The 21,498-nt window shown below is 36.7% G+C and overlaps 1 pseudogene; it reads right to left on the reverse strand.

The window, feature by feature from the left end:
• Positions 1–18,208: 18,208 nt before the first annotated feature.
• LOC101277278 (isoleucine--tRNA ligase, mitochondrial-like) lies at positions 18,209–21,274 on the reverse strand (annotated as a pseudogene).
• Between the last annotated feature and the right edge of the window lie 224 nt (positions 21,275–21,498).

Here is a 21,498-nt window from a genome sequence, read left to right on the forward strand (position 1 = left end):
TGGTGGGAAAGAGGTCTTTTATTACTTATTTAATTTTCAGCTAACTCTATATACATTAGTCAACAAATATTTGTGAATGCTTACTCTATGCAAATCATTCTGCCAGAGCTGTGACTACAAAATGAGCAAATTTCAATGCCTGCCTTTGAGAGGTAAGGACAAGCACTTGCAAAATCACTGCATTTGATGGCAAAGGCTCACTCACTTTCTTGACACAGTGCTCTCAGAAAGTACCTTACACTTCGTGTAGTTGTTTTCCTCCTTCTACTGGCCTATGACTTCAAATTTCCTTCATGAATACATTCACAAAATGGATATTAATTATAAATATTTCATTTTAGTCACTGATTAAAATCAAGAAAACATTTAATTATATTTTTCGATGCTTTAGGTAAAATGTCATGACACATGAATGAATATTTTTTGAGGGACAGGAAATTTGGTAACCGTAATATGTACTTTTACTGTTTTTAATTTGTTGTAATAAATGGGCATCTTATTAAGGCTCATCCTATGTGGAATATGCTTGTAATTCATTTTCAATAAGTTCTTAAGGAATTTGTGCAAAAATAATCCAATAATATAAAGAAGTTATAAGAATAAGAAAAAATATGTACTAGTTACACAAACATCATTAGAATCTTTTGCCTTTCAAGTTCTAAACGTTCTCCAAAATTATGGCACTAAATCACATAGCCACAAGCAATGCACAGAACACCAGTTTCAATAGACTTACAGTAATCATGGACATATCATGTTAGAATTTTTTCTAATAGCAGAGGGAAAGTGGTACCATATTATTTCAATTTATGTTCCCTTAATGTTTATAGTCATGAAATATTTCTCCACATTTTGCTCCTTTGAATTTTCCCACTTGCTATTTATGAATAAATGCTAATATTTTAAAATAAGCCAATACTATGTCCCTACTGTCTTTTTCTATTAATTGTTACTGAGATATAATTAAGTTTGATCAGGGAGTATAAAACCCAGTTCAAATGATTATTATGATTATGTTGTGAAATTTTATGTATATACTCCACTACAGTGTGAAAGCATTTAGTATTTACTTGAAAATTGTAAAAGCAAACTGACTTTTTTTTTTTTTTTTTTTTTGCAGTACACGGGCCTGTCACTGTTGTGGCCTCTCCCGTTGCGGAGCACAGGCTCCGGACGTGCAGGCTCAGCGGCCATGGCCCATGGGTGCAGCTGCTCCACGGCATGTGGGATCTTCCCGGACCGGGGCACGAACCCGTGTCCCCTGCATCGGCAGGCGGACTCTCAACCACTGCGCCACCAGGGAAGCCCGCAAACTGATTTTTAAATAATAAATTTTGAAATTAGCTGTTTTGGGGGCCTTTTAAAGAATTTTGTTAGAAGGATTTTGTTTCATATGCATAAGTTTTGCTAAAAAAGTTCAATGACCAAGAAATGCCTTCCAATAGAAAACTTGGAAAGTTCTCATTTGGTTAGCAACTGTAATAAAAAGATTATAAGACACATTGTTAACTGTTCTATGGTAGGAAAATCAGTACCTTTAATGAATTTAAAAGGCCTGTCTGATTTCTGCATAACAGATTGCACTACAATTGTTTTCCACTTCTTTATATTATAATGTCATTGCATGCCATTCTGACATGTTTTTACCTATTTTGTCTGAAATCATCTAAATTCAGCTCACTAACAGCAGCTACTTAAGTAAAATAGTTCTGTCTATTTTCTCAACCATTAAATCAGCAGTTTGACACTCAATTTAGTACTAGCTTTGTAATGATAAATGTCTTCATTAGGAACTATACTAGTGTCATGGGTGATTTGGTTTTGCCATATAATGCTCAATGAAACTGACAGGAAGTGACCTGACATAGCTCTAATGGAGGAGCTTCCTTGTCTCTCTCACTAAGAAATATATTATTAGTTTTGCTTGTTTTTTTAAAACTTTCAACAGGAAATATTTGATACAGGCAAAACTTCTTTCTTTACTTATATGCACTCCATACATGTATATCATGAAGCACAGTAGCAGAAAAACACCTGTAAACCTACTATCTAACCCAAGAACTAGAATTTCTCAAAACCTTTGCCTTTCTACCTGTGTGTTCTTTATTCTGTCCTAATTTTTTTAGGATGGAATAAAGAACTAGCTGGGGGCTTCCCTGTTGGTGAAGTGGTTGAGAGTCCACCTGCTGATGCAGTGGACATGGGTTCGTGTCCCGGTCCGGGAAGATCCCACATGTCACGGAGCGGCTAGGCCCATGAGCCATGGCTGCTGAGCCTGCGCGTCCGGAGCCTGTGCTCTGCAACAGGAGAGGCCGCAACAGTGAGAGGCCCACGTACCGCAAAAAAAAAAAAAAAAAAAAAAAGAACTAACTGGAATTTTGAACACATTGTTTAGATTTTTTAATCATTTTTCAGTTTTATATATGTATATATGTATGTGTATAAGTGTGTGTGTACATTATATTGTCTAGTTTTGCTTAGCATGTGTTTTATAAAATAATATTTTACTATTTGTAATCTTATGTATTTGCTTTTTCCACTCTATGTTATGATTCTAAGATTTATTCATGTTGTTGTTTATAACAGAAGTTCATTAATTTTCACTCCATTTTAATATTTCATTGGGTGATTGTATAATATATATAGGAGTTGTCAATACGGCAGAGTAGGATGACGTAGAGTTCACCTCTTCCCACAGGGCCATCAAGAATAAATCTACAAATGGAACAGTTCTCACAAAGCACCTGCTGGACACCAGCAGAGAATCTTAGACACCTAAAAGAACAAGAAAAGATCCCCATGTAACCAGGTAAAATGAAAGGGAGAAAACAAAAAAAAAGAAAAGAGGAAGCAGAACAGGACCTCATCCCTGGGGGAGAACTGAAGGAGAGGAGAGGTTCCTGCACCCAGGGAGGCCCCCTCACCAGTGGGGAGATTAGATGAGACAGAAGGGGAACTTTGGACCCAGAGGAGAGTGCAGCAACCGGTCTGTGGTAGGCAGAACAGAGTGAGACCTACAGAGATGGTCTGTGCCCCAGCCCTGTGCAACCCAGCCTGAGGTGCGTGTTCGCTGGTGTGGATGGGGTATGGGTGCTGGAATGTGGGACTTGAAGAGCAGACCTAGGGAGGGGACTGCTGTTGCCTTCGAGGAGACAGCCTGAGAGGATGGGAGTGGGGAGCTCCACAACCCGGAATGCTCTTGGGGAAGCCCGGAAAGCCTTAGAAGTGAAATGCCATTGTTGAGTGATGCGTAAAGAGTGGGGCTGCCATTGCACCTTCTCTCCCCATGTGCCGGCCCCGGTCTCTGCAGGCACTAAGAGGGGCTTCCGCCAGATCGGGTTTGTGCGCATCAGTCAGTCACCTCAGTCAGTTGCCACCTCCTCCCCATCCTGCCTGAGTGAGGACAAGTGCCCCAGTTGGTCACTGCTGCTGTCCCCCTCTCTCCTAGGTGGGGGAAAGACACCTGTGTGTGTCCTACATGCAGAGGTGGAGCTGAAACCAAAGCTGAGTCCCAGGGGGGCTGTGTGACTAAGGAAGAAGAGCTGAAATTCCTCCTTGCAGCTGTGTGAACCACAGATTAAACCATCATGAACAGCTTGGTAAACTGAGCACCTGCAGAACATCTGAACAGACAACAAGTGCACCCACAACAGAGACAGGTCTAGCTTTAGCAGCTGTGGACTTTGTGTGCACGTACATGTGGGGATTGGACAAGGTCAGAGTCTGAGCTGCCCCTGTAGCACCTGCAATGGGTCCAGATCCATGATTACTGCAATCCTGGGACCTGAGTTCACTGTATCTATGCTGGGGGCCTGGTGAAAACAATGTCTGAGAGATACCAGGGCCAATTACTGGCATACCCACCGTTAAGGTGGAGCCAAGAGCAGTGCCAACAGCAGAGTAACTTGTGAGCTCACACAATGGGTGAAAGGTGGCACAACAGAGCATGTTCACAGGTGAACAACTCTAGAGGAAGAATAGTCAGTGGCTTCTCTCCCAGTGGGAGTGCTCTAGTCCCACCTACCTCACACCACAGATCAGAAACTCAGCAAGAAATAAATCTGGGGGCCTCTACTCCAACAACTAGGGAGCAGACCCCACCCCTGACAGTCAGTGACAAACACATAGCAAAGGGGAGGCCCTGCTCAATGTCCAGGACAGGCTGTGATCACCACAACACCAGTCAAACTCCCTAACAAGGAGATAATGACCAGCATACACTGAGGAAAGAGGTGGCAGACATCCACACTAAAAGGAGCCCTTGCACCAAAAACAAATAATAATAATAATAATATTAAACACATGCAGACTACACAAAGATGTTCCCACATAAAAGTAGCCCTCCAAAACAGTCTGACAGTCTGGCATTGGGAGGAAGAATTCTAGAGCACCTAGCCTTGAAGGCCAGTGGGGCTTGAGGATAAGAACTCCACAGGGCTGGGGGAAACAGAGACTCTACTCTTGGAGGATGCACACAAGGTCTTACATGGCCTGGAACATAGCACAAAGCAGTACATCCATAGGAACTTGGGCTAGATCTACCGAAGGGGTCTTAGAGGGTCTCCTACAGAGATGGGGGTTGGCTGTACCTCACCATGGGGGAAAGGACACTGATAGCAGAGGCTGCAGTGAATATTAATTTTTGTGGGCTCTCCCAGAGGTCCCCATTTTGGCACCAAGACTTGGCCCTACCCAACAGCCTGCAAGGTGAAGTGCTGGAACACCTCAGGTCAAACAACCAGCAAGACAGAAACACGGCCCCACCCATCCACAGACAGGCTGCCTAAAGTCATACTGATCTCAGAGCCATCACAAAACATACCCCCTGACATGGCCCTGTGCACCAGGGGGAAAAGAAACAACTCCACCCACCAAAGGGCAGGCACCAGTCCCTCCAAAAAGGAAGTCTGAAAAAAACCCAGGACCAACTTCACAGACCAGGGGGCAGACATCAGAAGCAAGAGGAGCTATGATTCTGCAGCCTGTGGAAAGGAGACCATAAACACTGTAAGTTAGAGATGATAGAGAAGTATGTTGCAAATGAAGGAGCAAGATAAAAACCTACAAGAACAACTAAATGAAGAGGAGACAGGCAAACTATTTGAAAAAGAATTCAGAGTAATGATAGTAAAAATGATCCAAAATCTGAGAAAAAGAATGGAGGCATAGACCAAGAAGATAAAAGAAATGTTTAAAAAAGAGATAGATGATCAAAAAAACAAGCAGAGGTGAACAACACAATAACTGAAATGAAAAATACACTAAAACAAATCAATAGCAGAATAACTGAGGCAGAAGAATGAATAAGTGAGATGAAAGACAGAGGGGTGGAAATCACTGCTGCAGAACAGAATAAAAAAGAAAAGAAAAGAAATGAGGACAGGCTAAGAGACCTCTGGGACAATATTAAATGCACCAACATTCCCATTGTAGGGATCCCAGAAGAAGAAGAAAAGAGACAGAAAAGGCCTGAGAAAATATTTGAAAAGATGTAGTCAAAAAGTTCTCTAACATGGGAAAGGAAATAGTCACCCAAGTACAGGAAGGACAGAGAGTCCCAGACAGGCTAAACCTAAGGAGGAACACATATTAATAAAACTAACAAAAATTAAATACAAAGAAAAATTATTAAAAGCAAGGGAAAAGCAAAAAATAATATACAAAGGATTCCCAATAAGTCAATGAGCTGATTTTTTTCTGCAGACACTGCAGGCCAGAAGGGAGTGGCATGATATACTTAAAGTGATGAAGGGAAAATACCTAAAACCAAGAATACTATACCCAGCAAGGTTCTCATTCAGATTTGATGGCAAAATCAAAACCTTTACAGACAAGCAAAAGCTAAGATAATTCAGCACCACCAGACCACCTTTACAACAAATGCTAAAGAAACTTGTCTAGGCAAGGGTTGGGGGGAAAAAAGAGGTCACAAGTAGAAATGAGAAAACCACAAATGGGAAAGCTCACTGATAAAGGCAAACATACAGTAAAAGCAGGAAATCATCCACACACAAATATGATATCAAAATCATCAACCATGTGAAAAGAAGAGTACAAATGAAGGAAACAGGAATTGCATTTGAAATTAAGAGACCAGCAACTTCAAACAAGCTTGGATACATATAGATTGCTATATCAAAACCTCATGAGAAATGCAAACAAAAAAACTACAATAGATACACACATACAAAAGAAAAAGCAATCCAAATGAAACACTAAAGATTGTCATAAAACCACAAGAGAAGAGAAAAAAAGAGGAAGGAAAGAAAAAAGACCTACAAAAACAAACCAAAAACAATTAAGAAAATGGCAATAAGGACACACATATCTATAATTACCTTAAATGTAAAAGGATTAAATGCTCCACCCAAAAGACACAGACTGGCTGAATGGATATGAAAACAAGACCCATATAAATGTTGCCTACAAGAGACCCACTTCAGACCTATGGACACATACAGATGGAAAGTGAGGAGATGGAAAAAATATTCAGTGCAAATGGAAATTAAAAGAAAATTGGAGTAGCAAAACTCATAACAGACAAAATAAACTTTAGAATGAAGACTGTTACAAGAGATAAGGAAGGACAGTACATAATGATCAAGGGATCAATCCATGAAGAAGATATAGCAATTGTAAATATATATGCACCCAACATAGGAGCACCTCAATATATATGGCAAATGCTAACAGCCATAAAAGGGGAAATCAAAAGTAACACAATAGGGCTTCTGTGGTGGCGCAGTGGTTGAGAGTCCGCCTGCCGATGCAGGGGACACGGGCTCCTGCCCCGGTATGGGAAGATCCCACATGCTGTGGAGCAGCTGCACCCATGAGCCATGGCCACTGAGCCTGCGCATCCGGAGCCTGTGCTCCGCAACGGCAGAGGCCACAACAGTGAGAGGCCTACATACCACACACACAAAAAAAAAGTAACACAATAATAGTGTGAGAGTTACCACAATGGACAAATCATCAAGATAGAAAATTAATAAGGAAACATAAGCCTTAAATGACACATTAGACCAGATAGACTTAATTGATATTTATAGGACATTCCATCTGAAAGAAGCAGAATACACTTTCTTCTCAAGTGCACACGGAACATTCTCCAGCATAGATCACATCTTGGGTCAGAAATCAAGCCTCGGTAATTTAAGAAAATTGAGATTGTATTAAGCATCTTTTCTGAACATAATGCTATGAGATTAGAAATCAATTACAGGAAAAAAAAAACCCTGTAAAATACACAAACTAATGGAGACTAAACAATATGTTATTAAACAACCAGCAGATCACTGAAGAAATAAAAATATACCTAGAGACAAATGAAAATGAAAACATGATGATCCAAAACCTATGGGATGCAGCAAAATCAGTGCTAAGAGGGAAGTTTAGAGCAATACAATCCTACCTCAAGAAACAAGAAAAATCTTAAATAAACAATGTACCTTTACACCAAAAGCAATTAGAGAAAGAAGAACAAACAAAACCCAACATTAGCAGAAGGAAAGAAATCATAAATGTCGGAGCAGAATTAAATGAAATAGAGATGAAGAAAATAATAGAAAAGATCAATGAAACTAAATGCTTGTCCTTTGAGAAGATAAAGAAAATTGACAAACCTTTAGCTAGACTCAACAAGAAAAAAAGGGAGAGGACTCAAATAAATAAAATCAGAAATGAAAAAGAAGTTACAACTGATACCACAGAAATACAAAGGATCATCAGAGACTACCACAAACAACTATATGCCAATAAAATGGGCAACCTAGAAGAAATGGATAAATTTTTAGAAAGGTACAACATTACAAGACTGAAGCAGGAAGAAATAGAAAATATAAACAGACCAATCACAACTACTGAAATTGAAATTGTGATTAAAAAGCTACCAACAAACAAAAGTCCAGGAGCAGATGACTTCAGTGGTGAATTCTGTCAAACGTCTAGAGAAAAGTTAACACCTATCCATCTGAAACTCTTCAAAAAAATTGCAGAGAAAGGAATACTCCCAAGTTCATTCTATGAGGCCACCATCACCCTGATAGCAAAATCAGACAAAAATATCACAAAAAAGGAAAATTACAGGCCAATATAACTGATGAACATAGATGCAAAAATCCTCAACAAAATAGTAGCAAACAGAATCCAACAACACATAAAAATGATCATACACCATGATCACGTGGGATTTATCCCAGGGTGCAAGAGTTCTTCAATACACGCAAATCAGTCAACATGATACACCACATTAACAATCTGAAAGACAAAAATATATAATCCTCTGAATAGATGCAGAAAAAGCTTTTGACAAAATTCAACACCCATTTATGATAAAAACTCTCCAGGAAGTGGGCATAGAGGTAAAACACTGCAAAATAATTAAGGCCATATATGACAATCCCACAGCAAACATCATTCCCAATGGCAAAAAACCGAAAGAATTTCCTCTAAGATCAGGAACAAGACAAGGAGGTCCACTCTTGCCACTTTTATTCAACATAGTTGTGGAAGCCCTAGCTGCAGCAATCAGAGAAGAAAAATAAATAAAAGTAATCCAAATTGGAAAAGAACAAGTAAAATTTTCACTGTTTGCAGATGATGTTACTATACATAGAAAATCCTAAAGATGATTGGGAAAGCTACTAGAACTCATCAGTAAATTTGGTAAGTTTGCAGTATACAAAATTAATACACAGAAATCTCTTGCGTACCTATACACTAACAATGAAGGGCCAGAAAGAGAAATTAAGGAAACAATCCCATTCTATTTCATCAAAAAGAATAAAATACCTAGGAATAAACCTACCTAAGTAGACAAAAGAAGTGTACTCAGAAAACTATAAGATACTGATGAAAGAAATCAAATATGACACAAACAGATGGAGAGATATACCATGTTTTTGGATTGAAGTATCAATATTGTCAAAATGTCTATACTACCCAAAGCAATCTACAGATTCAATGCAATCCCTATCAAATTACTACTGACATTTTTTACAGAATTAAAACAAAAAAAAATTAATATTTGTGTGGAAACACAAATGACCAAGAATAGCCAAAGCAATCTTGAAAAAGAAAAATGGAACTGGAGGATTCAGGTTCCCTGACTTCAGACTATGCTTTGTCTGCTTCAGACTATGCTTTGTAAAGCTACAGTCATCAAAACAGTACAGTATTGGCACAAAAACAGAAATATTGGTCGGTGGAACAGGATAGAAAGAGATAAACCCAAACACCTATGGTCACCTAATCTATGACAAAGGAGGCAAGATTATACAATTAATTAAAGACAGTCTCTTCAATAAATGCTGCTGGGAAAACTGGACAGCTGCCTGCAAAGGAATGAAATTAACACCATACACAAAAATAGACTCAAAATGGATTAAAGAACCAAATGTGCAGTTGAATACTATAAAATGCATAGAGGAAAACATAAGCAACATTCTCTGACATAAATCACAGCAAGATATTTTTTGGTCCTCCTCCTAGAGTAATGAAAATAAAAGCAAAAATTTAAAAGTGGGACCTAATTACACTTAAAAGTTTTGTACAGCAAAGGAATCCATAAATAAAACAAAAGACAACCCAGAGAATGGGAGACATATTTACAAATGAAGAGACTGACAAGGGGTTAATCTCCAAAATATACATATAGCTCATGCAGCTCAATATCAAAAAACAAATAACCCAACCAAAATAGAACAGAAGATCTAAATAGACATTTTTCCAAAGAAGATATACAGATGGCTAAAAAGTACATGTAAAGATGCTCAACATCACTAATTATTAGAGAAATGCAAATCAAAAATAAAATGAGGTATCACTCACACTTGTCAGAATGTCCTTCATTAAAAAATCTACAAAAAGTAAGTGCTGGAGAGGGTGTGGAGAAAAGGGAACCCCCTTACACTGTTGGTGGGAATGTAAATTTGTACAGCCACTATGGAGAATAGTATGGAGCTTCCTCAAAAAGTAAAAATAGAGCTACCATATGACCCTGCAATTCTACTCCTGGGCATATATACAGAAAAAACGATACCTCAAAAATATACATACGCCCCAATATTCATTGCAGCACTATTTACAATACCCAGAACATGGAAGCAACCTAAATGTCCATCAACAGCAGAATGGATAAAAAAGATGTGGTACATGTATACAATGGAATATTACTCAGCCATATAAAAAGAACAAAATAGGGCTTCCCTGGTGGCGCAGTGGTTGAGGGTCCGCCTGCCGATGCAAGGGACGCGGGTTCGTGCCCCGGTCCGGGAGGATCCCACGTGCCGCGGAGCGGCTGGGCCCGTGAGCCATGGCTGCTGAGCCTGCGCGTCCGGAGCCTGTGCTCCGCAACGGGAGAGGCCACGGCAGTGAGAGGCCCGCGTACCGCTAAAAAAAAAAAAAAAAAAAAATGGCATTTGCAGCAATATGGATGCACCTAGAGTTTGTCATACTGAGCAAAGTAATTCAGACGGAGAAAGACAAAATATCATTTGATATCGCTTGTATGTGGAATATAAAAAAATGGTACAAAACAGAAATGGAGTCACAGATGTAGAAAACAAACTTATAGTTACCAGGGTTGGGTGGGGGGAGCAGGAGCAGGGGAGGGATAAATTGGGAGATTGGGATTTACATATACACATTACTATATATAAGGTAGATAACTAATAAGGACCTACTGTATAGTGCAGGGAACTCTTCTCAATACTCTGTAATGATCTATAAGGGAAAATAATCTAAAAGAAGAGTTGATATTTGTATATTTACTTGCTGTACAGCAGAAACTAAACAGCATTGTAAATCAACTGTACTCCAATAAAACTTAAAGAATATTATAATATAATGATATATAAAATAGCTTATAATATAGCATATTCAATGTGTAATATTATATATTATTTTGTAATATACAGCAACTGCCCCAGGAATATGACACAAAGAATGTTTCAAACAACAGTCACAATTTCTGGTTAGAAATATAGTCTACTTCCCTCTGAACGCCTCCCTAGCTGAGAGAGACTGGGTAACATGGAAAACTTTGTTCTCCTTTTTGGAGACTAGCATAGGGTTAAACAACCTTTATAGGTGCACTCTCTGTGGACCCCACTAAATTCCCATTTAACTTTCTTTTTAATCTCCTGTTTCCAAATGTGTAAAAATGTATGCAACTTAAAAATTACTTATAGTAAACAAGCATGTAATCATTACTCAGATCAGTAAATAGAATGTTGTCCCCCTCATGCCCCAAATTTGTTACTATCTTAGATTTTATAATAATCACTATTTTGCTTTTCTCTAAAATACAACCACTTAAGTGTACATACCAAACACTCTGGTGTTGCCATAGTGTGAACTTTAAATAAAGTGTTTATACTTTATATCTGGATTTTTCACTCAAAATTATTTTAGTCAGTTTCATTCTAAATGCACAAGACTTTTCTTTATCTTGCATTTTTACTGATCTTAGGGGAAATTTATTAACTTTACTATTAACTATGATGGTAGCTATAGTTATTTTTAGATGCCCTGTATCTAATTAAGAAAATTCCCTTTCATTTGTGTCTTGCTGACAATTTTTAATGTCAACAGATGTTGAATTTTGTCAAAATTTTCTGTATCTATATAGATAATCATGTGGCTAGATATGGTAAATTACATTGATTAGTCTTCTGAGGTTTAACCAAGCTTACACTCCTGCTCATTCAAGATGTATTATGCTTTTTATTGTTGAAGTCAATTTTCTAATATTTTGTTAAAGATTTTTACTTTCATGATACTGAAAAATATTAGTTGGCAATACTTCTTTCTTTTATATACTTTATGGGGTTATAGCACCAGGATAATGATGGTCTCACTAGTTTAGTTAAGGAGGGTTTTCTTCTCCACTACTTCTGGGAAAATTGTACATATGGTTGTATTTATTTCTTCTTTGGTAAACATTTGATAAAATTACCAATAAACCCATATGGCCTTCAAACTTTCTTTTTTGGTAAGGATTTTGCCTTCATATTTATTTCTTTGGTAGAGTAAGCTCTATTCACATATGTTTTTCTTCCTGTGTAAGTTTTGGTAATTTGTTACATTTTGGGGGATTATCCACTTCCTTTGATTTATCAATTTTTCTGACACATAGTTTATCATATTTCCTTTTTTAACCTTTTAATATCTTTAGGATTTGTAAGGCTGCCTCTCTTTTGTTTATGCTATTGGTAATATGCCTCATTTCCTCTTTCATATTTATCAATCTAACTAGAAATTTATAGATTTTTTTGATCTTTAAAAACAAACAACTTTGGATTTCATAGTTTTTCTGTATTTTTAAATTTTCTATTTCCGTTTTGCTATTTATTTATTAGTTCTCTTCATTTACTTTAGGTTTAACATATTTTTGTTTCATAGCCTCTAAAGGTACAGAAGTAGAAAATTTTATGAGATTTTTCTTCAATTTTAAATATTTCAGTCTATAAATCTTTCTTTAAGCACATTCTTAGATCTCCCTCAAATATTAAAAGATTATTTTTCATTATCATTATTTATATAACTTATTTATAAATTTATCCTTTTATTGTTTTGAACCACCCTTCTTTATCACTTATTAATATTTCTTGTTCTGAAGTCTATCCTGTTACTGAGTCATTTGAACTCTTGTTACATTTTGCATAGTACATTTTCCAATGCTTTAATTTTTTAATAGACTTTATTTTTTAGAGTTTTAGGTCTATAGCAATATTGAGCAGAAGGTATAGAGAATTTACATGTGTCCCCTGACGCCATACATGTGTATCCCTCCATTATTAATATCACCCACAAGTGTGGTATTTTTTTATAGTTGATGAACCTACCTTGATACATCGAATCCCTCAAAATTCATTGTTTATGTTAGGGTTCACTCCATGTTATACATTCTGTGGGTTTGGGTAAATGTATAATAATATGTATCCACCATTATACTATTATGAAGAGTAGTTTCACTGCCCTAAAAATCCTCTTTGCTCCACCTAATCTTTCCACACCTCCACACCTCCCAACCCCAACAACCACTGATTTTTTACTTCTTCATAATTTTGCCTTTTCTAGAGTGACATATAGTTGGAAACATTCAATATGTAACTTTTCAGTATGACTTCTTTCACTTAGTAATATGTTTTTTTTTTCACTTAGTAATATGTATTTAAGTTTTCTCTATGCTTTATCATGGCTTGATAGCATATTTCTTTTTAGCCCTTAATAATATTCTATTATCTGAATGTACCTCAGTTTATCCACAGTTTATCACCTACTGAAGGACATCTTGTTTTCTTCCCAGTTTTGACAACTATGAATAACGCTGCTATGAACACCCCTGCACAGGTTTTTGTGTTGACATAAGTTTTCAACTCTAGGTAAATACCAAGTGGTATGATTGCTGGATCGTACAGTAGGAGTATGTTTGTTTTTGTCAGAAACCACCAAACTGCCTTCTTAAGTGGCTATGTGCTCTGTGCCCTTTTATGAGGTTGTCACTTAAGTGTGGCCACAAGAGGAGACAGGGGAAGGGCTCAGGAATAAACAAGGTTTGCGATTCCCACAGGTCTTAGAGACTGGAGGTATGGAAGAAAACTAGGGTGGTCAAGAGACATAAGAGAGGAGCAAGGGGAAAGCATTAGGCCAGAGCCTTAACGGGAGTTCTATAAGAAAGGCAAAGCAAGGCAGGGTGAATAAGTTTAGATTGGATAATTTGAATAATTTGGTGGTCTCTAAGGTATAAGGGTGGTCACTAATTTCACTAATTTCTGGGTACCTGGTTCAAGGATGATTAAGGCAGAGGAATACTGCCTCCTGGGATGTACAGGCCAACTAGAGGAGGAATGGCTCTGGAATGTAGTGTGCATATATCAAAGGCATGCTTGCAGCTGGGTCTTTTCCTATCTCTAAGAATTGGCTAGTCCCAGCTAGAAAGATTTTTTAAGATATCAAAACATCCTAATAATATGAAAAAAAAAATATATATATATATAACTATTTTAATTTCCATCAGCAATGAATGAAAGTTCCTGTTGTTTCACATCCTCACCAGCATTTGTTGTTAGTATTCTGGATGGTAACCATGCTAACAGGTTTGTAGTGGTATCACATTGTTATTTTAATTTGCATTTCCTTGATGACTTATGTGGAGCCTCTTTTCATATGCTTATTTTCATCTGTATTGCTTCTTTGATGAGATATCTGTTAAGATAGTCACCCATTTTTAAATTGGGTTGTTTCTTTTTTGTTTTGAGATTTAAGAGATTTTTGTATAGTTTGCACAAAAAATCCTTTATCAAATATATCTTTTGAAAATATTTTCTTCCATTCTGTGGCTTGCCTTTTCATTCTCTTGATACTGTCTTTTCTTAGAGGAGTTTTTAATTTTAACGTACAGCTTATAATTTTTTTGTTTGTGGATTGTGCCTTTACTGCTATATCTAAAAATTCATCACCAAACCCAAGGACATCTAGATTTCCTACTACATTATCTTCGAAGAATTTTACAGTTTTGTGTTTTACATTTAATCCTATGGTTCATTTTGAGTTACTTTTTTAAATGGTTTAAAGTCTGTGCCTAGATTCATATTTTTGTCTATGGATGTCCAGTTTTTCCCGCAGCATTTGTAGAGAAGACTATTTTTTCTTCATTATATTGCCTTTGCTTCATTGTCAAAGATCAGTTGAGTATATTTACATGGATGAAATACCTGGGCTCTCTACTGTGTTCCACTGATTTATTTGTCTATTCTTTCACCAATGCCACATTGTCTTGATTGCTGTAGCTTTATAGTTAAGTCTTCAAGTCAGGTAGTTTCAGTCTCCAACTTTGCTCTTTTGCAATATTGTGTTGGCTATTCTGGGTGTTTTGCTTCTCCATAAAAATTTTAGAATCAGTTTGTTGATACTCAAAAAATAACTTACTGTGTTACTGATTAAGATTGCATTGAAGATCTATATAGATCAAGTTGGGAAGAATTGACATTTTGACAATATTGGGTCTCATGTTGCATGACCATGAAACATCCCTCCCTCTATTTAGTTTGTTTTGATTCCTTTCATCAGAGTTTGGTAGTTTTCTTCACATACATAGTGTACATATTTTGTTAGTTTTATTTCCAAGTATTTTAGTTTGGAAGGGTGCTAATGTAAACAGTATTTTGTTTTTAATTTTAAATTCCCCTTGTTCATTGCTGGTATATAGGAAAGTGATTGACTTTTGTATACTAATCTTGTATCCTGCAACCTTTCTATAATCACTTATCAGTTCTTGGAGGTCTTTTTTTCTTCTTGATTCTTTCAGATCTTCTATATAGGTGATTATGTCATCTGTAAACAATGACAGTTTTATTTCTTCCTTCCCAAACTATATAACTCTTATTTCATTTTCTTTTCTTATTTCATTAGCTAGGACTTCTAGTACAATGCTGAAAAACTGTGATGAGTGGGGAAATTCTTGTCTTGTTTCTGATCTTAGTGGGAAAGTTTCAAATTTCTCATCAAGTATGATGATTGTGGTCAGTTTTTTGTACATATTTGTTTATCAAGTTGAAGAAGTTTCCCTCTATTCCCGGCTTGCTGAGAGTTTTTATTTTATGGGTGTTGAATTTTGTCAAATGCTTTTTCCATATCTGTTGATGTGATCAAGTGATTTTTCTTCTTCAACACACTGATGTGGGTTAAAGAATTACATTAATTAATGAATTACATTAATTGATCTTTGAAAGATGGACCAGCTTTGAACAACTGGGATAAATCCCACTTGGTAATGGTGTTAATTGTTTTTATACATTGTTGGATTTGATTTACTCATATTTTGTTTAGAGTTCACACATCTATTTTCATAGAGATATTGATCTGTAGTTACCTTATCTTATAATGTCTTTGCCTGGGTTTGGTATTATAGTAATGTTGACCTCATAGAATAAGTTAGGAAGTATTTCCACTACCTCTATCTTCTAAAAGAGCTTGTAAAGAATTGCTATAATTTCTTCTTTAAATGTTTTGTAGAATTCACCATTGAACACATCTGGATCTAGTGCTTTTTTAAATTAATTATTGATTTGATTTAGTTGACAAATATGTCTATTCAGATTATCTATTTCTACTATGTGAGTTTTGGCAGATCATGTCTTTCAAGAAATTGGCCCATTTCATCCAGGCTATTAAATTTGTGGGCACAGAGTTGTTCATAGATTCTTTTTTTTTTTTTGCGGTACATGGGCCTCTCACTGTTGTGGCATCTCCCGTTGCGGAGCACAGGCTCTGGATGCTCAGGCTCAGCGGACATGGCTCACGGGCCCAGCTGCTCCACGGCATGTGGGATCTTCCTGGACCGGGGCATGAACCTGTGTCCCCTGCATTGGCAGGCGGACTCTCAACCACTGCACTACCAGGGAAGCCCTATAGTTTCTTTTATTATCCTTTTAATTCCCCTCTTTCTGCAGTAATGTCCCCACTTTCATTTTTGGTACTAGTATTGGTTTGGCCAAAAGTTCATTCAGTTTTTCTGTAGTATCTGACAGAAACACCTGAACGAACTTTTTGGCCAACCCAATAATTAGTGTCTTCTGCTTTTTTCCCCTTAGATCAGACAAAATACATTGAGTGCCAAAATGCTGCAGCAATATGGGTTCATCACTCAACTGGTTTGGCATCTGTATGCCTTGTCCCCACCCCAAACCTCAGACCAGTTTTTGATTATGTTATTTTTCCTTTTATTGAAATCAGCAAATCTGAATTTGCTACTGTGGGGAAAGCAGGAAGAAGAGAAAAAAAAATGAAGGTTTTTAACCTTCAGAGAGTTCAGAGGTTCAGTCTGAATAAGCACAAAAACTTTTCCGTGTGCTTTTGAATTCCTTGAATTTGCAGAACTGTTCAGAACTGCTAACCTAGGGATTTTGATTCAATTAATCTTGGGTGGGGCCTGAACATCTGCATGTCTCAAAATCTTCATAGATGTGTTATGAATCATTGCTCTAAATATTTAATGAATATAAGCAAGTACTTGTATAAAATATGTGTGTGATCACCTATCTAGAAGATATTTGAAATGTAGACTATTTAAGATTAATATACTTAGAGTAAGTACAGGAGGATGATATTTACATAATCAATTTTGTGGTTGCTCCAAAATTTACTATTTATGTCTTTAATTAATCACACCAAAACACTATCTTTAACATTTCTTGTAATAAAGTTCTTTGGGAGATTAATTTTGTCTACTTTTTTCATTTGAATTGTCTATATGTCTTTCTATTTTTGAATTATACTTTTGCTGGATAAACAATTCTTGGTTCACTGGGTTTGTTTTTTATTCTTTTTTTCTTTTTTCTTCCAGTACTTCATAGATACTCTTCTACTTTTTCTGATTTACATTATTTTTGACCATATGCCCACAATTACTCTTATTTTATTCCCCTCTATATTATTTCCCTTTCTTTCTTTTTTAAAGATTTCCTTTATCTCGTTTTCAGTAGTCTGATGATGATGTGGCTTGTTGTGGTTTTCTTTGTGTTTATCCTACTGAAATTTGTTCAGCTTTTTGATTCGTAGTTTTGTCAAATTTGAAAAATTTCTGCCATATTTTTCCCATTATTTTTCTGTCTTCCTCTTTTGTGGAAAACCATACTGCATGTGCATTGGAGAATTAATATTTTTTTGTGAACACTTTTTTCCTGCTTTAATTTGGATATTTTCTATTATGGTATCTCCAATCTTGCTGATCTTTTTTCCTACCGTATTTCCCTGCTACTAAGATCATCTGTTTATTTGTTTTAAGTTTTCCAGAGTGTCTTCATTTTCAGACACTATAGAACTTTAAATACTGTGTCAAAAAGATTTATAAAATATAAAATATTCTCCGCTCAGCCACATTTGAATGTAAGATAGTCAATATCTATGTCTGAATAAGTCCATGATATGGATATATGATATAATACACCTACATATATATTTTTTCACATGTATATATGCACATTATTCTATCTCTATTTATAGTAGATACTTCTTTTATAATTGTGATTTGATATCCATCCTCCACTATTTACTCTTTCACTCGTTATCTAAATCTTCAATTTCTTTCCATTATAAACAGTCCATTAAACCCCTAGTCAGTACTGTCAGGGTGTTCTTGCTCAGAGAACTGTTAATAACAAAGTGAAGTACTACTTTCAACCTCTCACTTCTGAACACAAGGTCAGAGTTTATCTGATGATGCAGCTGTATACTTCCAACAAGGAGGGTATTTTTCTTTGGTAGTTGGCATGACAACCACTTTATATGAAAGCTCTTCAGAAATATCACCACTTTCTAAACTAATTAGGATTGTGCCTTTAAGCTCAATTACATCTGTATTTATTGCTCAAGGTTGTTGAGTGAGTAAAGGTATGTGAGAAGTCATCATTAATTCCTTCAGCTAAGGGGTACAAGAAGTCTCCTCAGTTCATTGCAACTCTACTACCTCAAAAAGCAGACCAAGTTCTATCACAGTGATAGCTTTGTACTCTGTTGCATTTTTGCCAGAGATGCTTCCAATAAATGAATCGCTCATTGCACATGCACTCTTTACTGCTTCCACCTATCTTGCTTCTTCCAGTTCCTTGTTGTACTATTCTACTCAGTACGAAAAACACTCTTGAGTTCTTTAACATGAGGTATGTGCTAGAATATGTCTTCAGCCATGAGAAAGAGTGAAAGCACAAACAATATTACATCCAAAATTTTAGTTGATGCAGTCTGACAAGTTGATTTGATTTGACTTCATTTGAGTTGATTTGAGATCATTTTCATTTTCACAATAAAGCCTAACTTTGATTACACTGAAACAAAAGAGTTCATAAAATGCTTGTAATAGGCAAACGACTTTTCCAAGATCATATTGTTTATATGACTCAATAATCTTGTTTGCAAAATCCTACACTTAAGTGTAGCATACTGGTCTATGACACACATATCCTTAGCAGGACTGAAACCAGTTCTGTACTGAAACCAGCCACCTCCTCCCCCGCAAAAAAAACACATGGTATTCCTAAACTTGCTAACATCCCTGGCAGTATTAATAACAGATGAACCAACTGTCACTTTAATGATGACACAAGACTCAGCTATCACCAAAGGAGGATATCAGTACCGTAGGGAGGCTCCCTGCTTTTATCTTGTGTTCCACTGATGACAACATTATGATTAATGATATTCTCAAAGTTTTAAACATCTATTATCCCTTTCTCCAAGGTTAATTCCTGACAACCACTGTCTTACTAAGTGCTTTTCTCCTTGCTGTCACACATGTTAATCAAAAAAGACTGAAACCAACCACCAAGCTGGACTTTTCCTCTCAAGTACAAATTGGCTCTTTAGTCAGTACCTGGAAGAACATGAAGCCATGAAAATCTATTAAACCAGATGTAGAAAATATCCTGGACTAGCACATATTCTAAGGTATCAGGACCACCAATCTGAGATTTGACTTCTTTTGGAAGCAGTTGCTCAGGGGAGGGAGTCTGTTAGATATCACTGCTGTGTTGTTCCACTTGTTCAATAATATGCTCAATGGTTTGGATGTTGATCAATAATTCATCTTGTGTATTATGACAAAACATAGGAATTTGAACACCTCAATCTCTTTGCCTTGATATATACTACTATAGTTGTGTGTCCATGATTTTGACCATGGCATTCACTCTTGATCTAGGAGGAAGTTCCCCCTTTTTAAAAGGGGGGACATGGCTGTGGTTGTAAAATTCATGTGGTCTTAATATATTACAAACCACTGCTTGCAGACATGAGTAACCATTGGTTTCTGAGTCCTCCAGTCATAAGGATAGCTAAATATCAAATTATCCTCTTTCAACAAATGCTTTGCTGCCTGAAGCACATTTATTACCACAGCAGTTCCTTCTTTAAGTACAGTCTTTGAAGTTTAGGATCTGAAACATCTGTGAAAATGTCATCCTCATCTAGTGAAAATATCATTAACAGGTTGTGTTGAAAATCTACACTGTAATCTTCCTTATCATGAATTGGGACTGTGTGAACCAATCCTGTTCATTTTGTCATGGTCATATAATTTGAAGACAAAAGAGGAGAGCTTTATCAGGAAATATAGGATGGGTACAAATACCATTTTTCAAAGTTATACATGAAAATATTGAAATAACTTCAAATATTGTTTCCAAAGTAGAAGCAACAGGTGTTACTTTATCTGCAGGAAATATATAGATATTTCCAGAACTGGAACATTTCTCAATAGTGTACTTGGATTTGGGCACATAGCAAACAATGCAACTGGTTGGAAAAGTCCAAGACTGTGTGGTTCAGACTAAAAAAGCTAACAGAAGACAAACTATCTATAAGGGATGTCAACTTAGAAAGTTTCAAGTGAGAGAATTTTAAATGTATAGAACAACTGACACACTCAGGATTTTATTCAAGTTCTGCTGAAGCAGAACCTAAGCAGTCCTTGACCAGGGAAACCAAAACACAGGTTTTGTAAAATCAATAAACCAAGCTGTTATCAAACACTTATTAGAAAATTCTCAATTGTTTGGCTTCATATTTTCTATCAAATGTAGAGTAGCAATTATTGCAATCTGCCATTACTATTCAAAGACTAAATGTCGATTTCTGTTTCTCATTGGCTGCTTTACCAAATGAACTTTCTAATTTCACGGATGAAAGATTCTGAACTTTTTCACCAAGTTCTGGTAATACTTTTACTTCAATGAGTAACCCATTACAATATCATCATGACACAAAACGTACTTTGGAAACTGTCATCATAAGGTATAAGCCGGTCATGTCTTTCAAAATCTTATTTAAAGCATGTCCTACATGAAGGTCACCATTTGCATAAGGAGATCCGTCATGAAGACAAAATTCTGTCGTTTCTTTCTCTTTGCCGTGAAGTTATGAAAATCTACATTTCTAGAAGTTTCTTCACTTACATTTTCAGCCAATAAAATCTGCTAGATCTCCATGTCTGTGTTGGGCTGCTGGTGGCCCAGCAACTTCAAGTCAAAAGGGGATCTACAACAGCAGCTCCATGTTGTCCTATTTGCCTCTATTCAGGTTAGGCAGCTGGCCACTGCCTCCGGTGACTAACCATGACAGACACCTTATCTTGGTTCCTCACCTTCCCAGGTGACAGGAAAGGCAGGGTGGCCCCACAGATTCCCTGCGTGCCTGGCTCCCAAGGGCCCAGCTCAAAAGGCACAACGGGACACTCAGGCCTCCACTCCAGCTCCTGATGCTCAGCTCCTGCCATCTGGGCCCCAGAGAAACTCTGTGGCACCCACCGGGAATGCGTGTGCACAGAGCACAGAAAGAGCCTGTGGTGACGTTTTCGTTTCAGATATTTTATTTTTTCTCACTAAGTCTTTTATACTTTCTTTTTATGACTTTATTTTAAATATTTTGTTTATATTTCATTCAGAGTTTTGAATATATTTCTAATAGCTCTTTGAAATTCGTGTCTGTTAATTCCATTGT

Source organism: Orcinus orca, chromosome 17 (assembly GCF_937001465.1).
Source record: "Orcinus orca chromosome 17, mOrcOrc1.1, whole genome shotgun sequence".
NCBI lineage: Eukaryota > Metazoa > Chordata > Mammalia > Artiodactyla > Delphinidae > Orcinus > Orcinus orca.